This window comes from Passer domesticus, chromosome 2, assembly GCF_036417665.1.
Source record: "Passer domesticus isolate bPasDom1 chromosome 2, bPasDom1.hap1, whole genome shotgun sequence".
Lineage (NCBI taxonomy): Eukaryota > Metazoa > Chordata > Aves > Passeriformes > Passeridae > Passer > Passer domesticus.
The window spans coordinates 34,633,918-34,641,543 of record NC_087475.1 but is presented as its reverse complement, the minus strand read 5'-3'; the positions used below and the strand labels follow the sequence as shown (position 1 = coordinate 34,641,543).

At 42.8% G+C, this 7,626-nt stretch overlaps 1 long non-coding RNA gene across 1 annotated transcript; it reads right to left on the bottom strand.

Annotated features, from left to right (window-relative positions):
* Window positions 1–4,314: 4,314 nt before the first annotated feature.
* LOC135295297 (uncharacterized) lies at window positions 4,315–6,882 on the bottom strand. The gene is made up of 3 exons (XR_010357343.1): window positions 6,390–6,882; window positions 5,401–5,528; window positions 4,315–5,274 (listed from the first exon to the last, which is right to left on the bottom strand). It is a non-coding gene; the product is annotated as an uncharacterized LOC135295297 (long non-coding RNA).
* Window positions 6,883–7,626: the final 744 nt, after the last annotated feature.

Here is a 7,626-nt window from a genome sequence, read left to right as displayed (position 1 = left end):
ATAATCTTCAGTCCTCACTGTAAACTGACAGGACTGCAGGAGCTGCAGGGTAATGTTTCAGAGACCCACCCTGGTCAGGAGACTCAGTCATTGGTCTGGGCAGGGCTGAACCTTTTGTTCAACGCAGAGGAGCCAGAGGCACAGCTCCAGCCTCTCCAGCCTAAATAACTGCTCTGTCACAACAGAAATATCTTTGGCTGCTTGTTTTGGGGGAGGATCATGGGGGGAATGTTTTGCCTTCTTTGCTTTCAGGAAAAACATGAAGTGTTTCCCTCCCCCTTGCCCCCCATATTTTACAAAAGAAAAAGAAAATAAGAATGAGTTGGGTAAATTGAATCAAAAAGCAGTGAGTATTTGTTAAGCTTCTGAAATCAGTTGAAGCATTTGGGCAAAGCTAACACAGCTGGAGGCTTCTTAGTCACAGCAAAAGGGGACTTTACCCCCATCAAGCACATGTCACAGTCCCCCACCATGGGGAGAGATGGGAAACAGCCAACAAGTTCCATGGTTCTTTCACCAAGCTTTCCCCTTGCTTTCTATTTTCACTGTGTTGCAGGGGTCCATTTTAACATGCTGGTTTTACTGTTTTGTTTTGGATTTTTATTTGGACTGCTCTCCAGTTGCCTGACTGCTGAAGAGAGACTTAAGAAAGGCAAATCCATTTTGCATCAATAACAAAACATCACATTTCTAAAAGAAGAAAAATAACTGCATTTTGAAAACAAGGCTGTACTTGTTTATCTGTTGGTTCATACAGAACAGTTATCAAGCCAAAGGAGTCCTGGTGATCGTGTTGTGCCAGCACAGAGAGAACAAAGGATTATTAAAAATAATATAAACTGATGACATATGTTACCAGTATTAAAATTGATGCACATTCCTGTGTAGCTTAGGGGGAGCCAGGAGCTGGATTTTATCTTTAACAAAGTCAGAAAATAAAAGCAGACCATTTCAGTCTTATAACAGCGAGGTATTTCTTTCTGCCTACTTGGAGAGGAGAGGTTGGGGGAAGCAAGGTTTGGTTTGGATAAAACTCAGACAATCCACTCAGATCCAGTTTGACACAGGTACTTCTGTGAATATTTTCTCCACTAAAAGGTTATGAACTGAAGCCAGGAGCAACCAGGCATCTGTCAAAAAGTAGCAAGATCAGACCTACCATTTTCAGAACAAAACCACATTTCATAAAACATTTTAATATCAAGTATTAAAATCTTCCAATAGTGGTGGCATTTAGATGTTGCAGCCAGCAATTAGTATCTTTTTGTCCCAGTCATAAGAAGAAAATTGCACAAAAAGCCACCCCTGCTTCAGAAAGCTCTCCCACCTAGCCTTTGACTTCTGTACCATCACAAGCAGTTAGAAACTGTTCACTGAGCTCTTTCCTCATGTTGCCCCTCAACTCACCCTCGCCTGGTCTTTTTCTTGGTCTGGGAATCTTCAAACGAGCCCAGGTTTGCAGTTTTGCTCTACTCCTGACCTGATGGTTCCCACAAAGCAAAGGAACTTGTTTGTAATGCTCACACATTATGGTGGGATGGTGCCCTGTCAACACATGCAGCGTTATGGACTGGAAAATCCAAATACAGTCTGCAAAGCCATTGGAGGTTTTCCACAGAGTACTTGCTAGGGCCTCTCCTAATTGAATTTGCCAAAATTCACATGAACTCAGATTTAATCCAATCAGTTCTACATCACATGTCTTTCAACATTGACAAAATATTTTTTTCTAATTGCGAGTCTCTTATGGAACCAAATTAATCAGAAAGGGATTTAAATGAAAACCAGTCCAGATTGTTCTACACTTTAACCTTACATCTGTGCTTAATTAGGATGCTCAATTTCCCTAAACTCAAGTCATAAAATGGAAGTAATCTGTGGCCTGTTTGTCAGTCATTATAGGGCAGCAGACCTGCAAATCAGGGCAGGCTCAAATGCACAGGATCCTGTTCAACGTGACCATTGAAGGAAACACAGGAGATGTTATTGTGCAGCAGGCTGGAAGGAAGTCAGGAGAAAAGTTTGCTGAGAAAGACATTTGTGAATTACCTGTGTGCTTAGAATGCAGCTGAATCTTAAAAGATGGGAGCAAATGAATGTGCAAAACATGTGTGATTGTTTAAGCTCCCCCATTCTGGCCACATGAGGATCTTATGGAAGGCCTGATAATAGCTGGTGCTGGACAGTATCTTCAGCCACAAATAAGGCAGCAGCCTGTTCTTCACATCTAAACTCTTCTTTTAATAGTGCCGGCACCTTTGTCTGGTATAACTTTGAGACATTGCAAAGTCCTCAGTGGCTGCACCACTACCCGAGCCCTGCTCTCTGGTCCTGTTCCAGCATGGGCCACCCAACTTTCCTGCCTTGTGCAGTCATGTGAGGGGCTGTCCCATAGAGCTGAGCAAGTAAAACTCTCCATAACCCTTGCCAAGGGATTTTCTAAGGACCAGGATTATTTCCCTGGCTCAGTCTTGCAGTTCACTCCCACATACTGAAACACCAGCTGAGACTGCAGCAAAAGGCTGGCATCTCCTGGAAAGGCTTTGTCACCAGTGGTCTTGCTGCAAAGCCCTCAAACACCTTTGCTCCGTGCAGGCAGCAAAAGTAGCTGCAATTAACCCTCATCCTTAAAAGTGGGAGAAAGGCTTCTCATCTAGATTTGTTAAAGATGCACTATCCAGGGCTGTAGCAAATCACTGGAGGAACAATAAAACCCTACCCCACACACCAAGGTCTGTCATAATTCATTTCGAACATGCACTTCAGAGTGTTGCTGTTATGTTGTTTTTTGACATCTTGAGATCTGCATGAGAAATCCCCGTGGATGTGCTGTAAATCCATATCTACAGCAGTAAGTTTTCATTGCATCAGTGTTATTAAATATATATATACACTTATATATATATTATTTGGCGATGCTGAATGAACAATTGGCCTTTAACTCCTCCTAGACTATTAGGTCGTACTATAGGTCAGTGAAAAAGTAATTTTCCCTAGATTTGTAATAAGGTCTGGGATTTGACCTCTGACCCCAATGTCACAAGGTATTCATTATCTCCACACAGATGATATACAGGCAAAGAAACATATATTTTTTATAGAACTGGGAGAATTATATTTGATGGATATATTTTATTAGATGGATTTTATTACCTGGATAAACTCAATTAGCAGACCTCATTAATTTTGAAAATGTAACTTATTTACATTGAGTTATTCTTCTTGTGGCCATTAGCATTCAAAACGTATAAACTGGAGCTCAGAGCACAGCTGAGTTTTTTTGGTTCAGTGGCCAAATGAAAAAAAAACATGAGGGAAGAAAAAATCTCCTATGAAGAACAGAAAGATTATTTGTGTAAATGTAGAATGCTTAATTTAACATAGTATTAAACCTTTTTTCCTGGTTCTTATGGTAATATTTTCTCTTTCATTAAAAAAAATATTAACTAACATCCAAAATATCATCTTCTAATGAGAAGCTGAAATGTTTTGCTTCCAAAGCAAGAGAAACTAGCACTTTTGGGGTTTGGAGGTTGTTTGCTTTATCTTTATTTAGTAAATAGTTTCAATCTCCTGCCTGTGGACTCAGGAAACAATTTCACCAGTCTATGAAAAACTTCCACCCACACCAAATACCCCTTTTTGCAGAAAAATAGTAATGACATGTAGTAAGTAGAATGTAAAAGGCTAAAGACATAATTGAAAGACATGTGCATAAAATATACCCATACCAAAACAACAGGTTGCAGGAGTTTTTGAGAGGTAAAGCCTGAGTCTGCAGACCCCTTGGCCATATAGTATTGTCCCTCAGCTGATTCCCAGGTGCAATTTTGTCACAGCCACAAAAATCCACCCTCTGTATGGCAGATGCCTCTGCATCTCTCCTTGCCATGAAAGGGGAGGGAGAGACCATCAGCAGATTATGAGGTTCATTTTCTAATCTTAGGCTTCTTAATTGGGTGAGCTATGATTGGAGAGAGATAAAACTCCACCTGAGACCAGGCCATCACACATGGCGGTGCAGGAGTTGGAGGGGGCTGGAGAGGGTGACCCCCACGCTGGGATCCCTGCTGCCCCCACTGCAGGGGGAGTCCAGGCAATGTGTCCAGGCAGTGTGTCTTACATGCAAGTGGTTAAAGCCAGCTGAGGTGAATCCCACCCACCTGCACCCGGAAAGTCAGCAGTGGTCGCGTTGGCACAGAGGTCAATATCCAAGATGAAGCTCCCCCAAGTTCACCTCTGCCAGTTCTTGTACCCCAGAACTGCTGTGAGCAGCAAGGTAGGGGATCTTCAGCAAGGTAAAGCTCTCAGGCGTTTACAAGGTCTGATTGTGGCTGTGTTAGGAAAAAAGGGACATAGGACAGTGGTATTCCTGCTGTATTCTGCTGCAGAGCATCTCCTCTGAGAACTTCGCTAGACAACTCTAGTTAAGACCAGGCCACTGTTCTTGGCTGAGAGCTGGTAGTGGGATGACAACACAGCAGGAATAACCAACCTTCTGATGCTGAGGATCCAAGCCCTAGAGCAAAGTCCACTACTCTATTGTCAGCATAATAAAGCAGCTTTTATTTTGAGACTGAACTACTTGTGTGTCCATCCCCCGAATTTTTGTTAAAAGACTAAACCTGCTTGGGGATAGAAATCCATTACAAGTGAGAAGCAATTTACAGTAGAGAATTGACCAATAAAACCAATGCATTTCCATTGCACTAATCCAAAACATATTTCAGGTCTGCAGTCTGAAAAAAGTCTTGTTAAAATGACTGGGCTGTTAAAATGATGGTTTTAGTGCAGCAAGCCTGTATATTTTAACTGAATTTTCCTGTTTTGGGCTGTAGTCCTAGGAAATTTTCTAATACAGTGACCTCACTCCTCAAAAAACAGTGGGAGGTTTAAAAGTAGGGAACACTCCTGGGACTTCAGAGTAAGTAGCTTACAAGTCTCCCTGCCTTTCAGATTTCTCCCCCTCCTGCTCATTTCTGCATCATCTCTCATACTGTCCTTTACACCTGGAACATTTTGGCCTCTTTTTATCTGCCAAATATTTTCCCTTCTTCATTTCAAATTCCTCTCTAACTCACTAATTCACTTCCTTCTGACTTCTTGGATCTGGGGCCCCATTTTCCCATACTGGAGCTCACTCAGAGGGAGAAAGACAGACAGCCAGTGCATGTGGTCTGCAGTCGCCTCTGAAAGTTCAGGATTTGTGCACACGTGCACAGTGACTTGGAAAGATGACTCCCAGCAATCAGGACAGGAGCGTTTCATGTTCTCCTGAAAAAAAGAGTTTAATAATCTGGGATGAGTCCAGAGCACTTGAACTAGGATCCTCCAGTACTCATGTAGGAGTAAGAGGTTCAGAGAAGGGAACAGCAGCATCCAACTTTTTAGGAAACTCACCTTCAGCTCCTGAGGGTTCCAGGCACTGTTCCAGAGTCCACTGAGCTCTGTGAGAGGAATTTAGTGGGCTTTTGGACACTATGGTATCTCAGCACAGAATCACAGAATCATCCGGAAACAATAAATTCCTGTCATGCAGAAGAGTTCTTCCCTGATAAACTATTTCAGTGGAAAACATCTCCATGAGCTGGTGGCATTCTCAGTGACCCCTGTGTGTTTGTGGCTTTTTTATTCAACCAGTATAGAAATGAAACTTCAGTTTAAATCCACTCCTCTTATTAAATATGTTGACAGAATGAGAACTGGAGTAAAAATAAAGCTAACAAATCTTTAATTTTTTCCGCTTCCTATCCTCTTGCTTCCAGATGTTGCATCATCAGTACTTCAGACATTATAAAAGGTGGTAAACATGAAAGATTTTATAATAAAAGAAATCATGAGTGTGACAGAATACTTCATAGCAATCTATTTTATTAGTATACAGATTATAGCACAAGAGTAAGATTCAGCAAAGAGGCGAAGTCACCTATGTCAGCCTTGTCTGTGTCCACTGTCACTAATTCACCCTTCTACCGCATAAGTGGTAGTGGTTAATTCACATTAACCACTATGCAATGGGCAAACATTTTCCTTTTTCAACATTATGCTGCTGTCTGGAGAGATCTTCCTTATTTTCCCTGATGTCACTTGGAAGCATTATCTCTAGGCAAAGCTAGGTTTTGCTGACACCATCTCTACCTATTTCTACATTCCTCTACTCTAGTGCATCCCTGCTTCCACCTCCTGTATGTTGTCTTTTTACATTGGAGGTCCACCACAAGCACCCTGCTTAGTCAAAGGAGTCTTTGGATGTCTGTCTGTCTTAGTAAGTAACAGAATAAACTGTTCTTTTGCTTGGAGAGTGCTTGAAAGCATGTGTCCTTGAAAGCATGTCAGCTTTTCTGAACTTCTTTGCCTTTCAGAACTGTGTCCACTAGGATCCCACTTACAAGTTTTATAATAAAGCTGAAATCTGCTCTCCCAAAGTCCAGCATCCACTCTCTGTTACTCTCCTTCCTCACCCCACCAGTTGCTGGTTCACACCCAGCCCCTTCTCCCTTGTCATTAGCAGAGGTAGTTATCCCCAGCTGGTCCTCCTTGTGCTTATTTCAAGAAGTTATCCCTGATGCCCTCCAGAAACCTGCTGTACTGCTGGTGTTCCACAATTGCCTTCCAGTAGGTGTCAGAAAGGTTAAACTCCTCTGTGGGAAGTAGGATGTGTTCTTCAGGCCTCTCCCCCAAACCACAGGCTCTTCAGTACCCTCATGCATCCCACTGAAGGGATCCTTATATCCAGGCTAATCCTTGACAGTGACAGCAAGCCCCTTACATCCTCATCTTCCTGCCACTCTCTCCTGGAGAGCCAATGCCAGCCCATGGCAGCCACCCCTGGTGTGCAGACTGACCCACCCCTTCTCAGCTATTCCAACAACATTGCAGTTAAGTGGGGGAAAAAAGTCTTCTAATTTTCAATCTTGTTGTAGTACCTTGGTTCATTTTTAGGTCTGTACCTGCAGACAGGGGCTCAGGAAACTGAAGTTCCTGTCTGCTTTGGCTACGACAGGAGGTCCCAGCCCCAACCACAGCTCTTGTAGCCAACAAGTGCCCTCTGCCTTGAAGAAAGCACGGACCACCAAGCACTGGCAGCAGCAGGGTTATTTCATGGACAGTGGCACTCTGCAGGGGTCTGTACCTGTTCCCCTTGCATCTTCCCTACAGTTCCTCCATGGCTTTGCTCCTCTCAAGGGGGATAAGGTTGGCACCAGGTTGTGTAAAGCTGGAGAGGTCCAGGAATGTTCAGAAGCAGTTGGAGAGGTCATTTGCTGTGTGATGAGAGTCTGGGGCTGAATAATTCTGAATAAAGCTAACCAATCTGCTGGAGTCAGCAGAGACCTTATGGAGAAGCACAGGCTGTGCTATCAAACCACTGTTTCCTCCACACTCCAAGGCATGCAGTATGCCTTTCTATCAAAGAGCTCTCAACGTCTCATCCTCTCAAATGGCTAACAAATGTGTTTGATTATATGGCAAAGCAGATTTTCAGATGTTGAAAAACCTTGTTAATCAGGAAAGCAGAGCTCTATCTACAGAGATACATCATGTACAAGAATAAATTTCAGCACCTCATTAGAAAAATAAATTATTGTCTTCTCTGAGTTTGTGGCATGGGCAAAACATATCCTTATA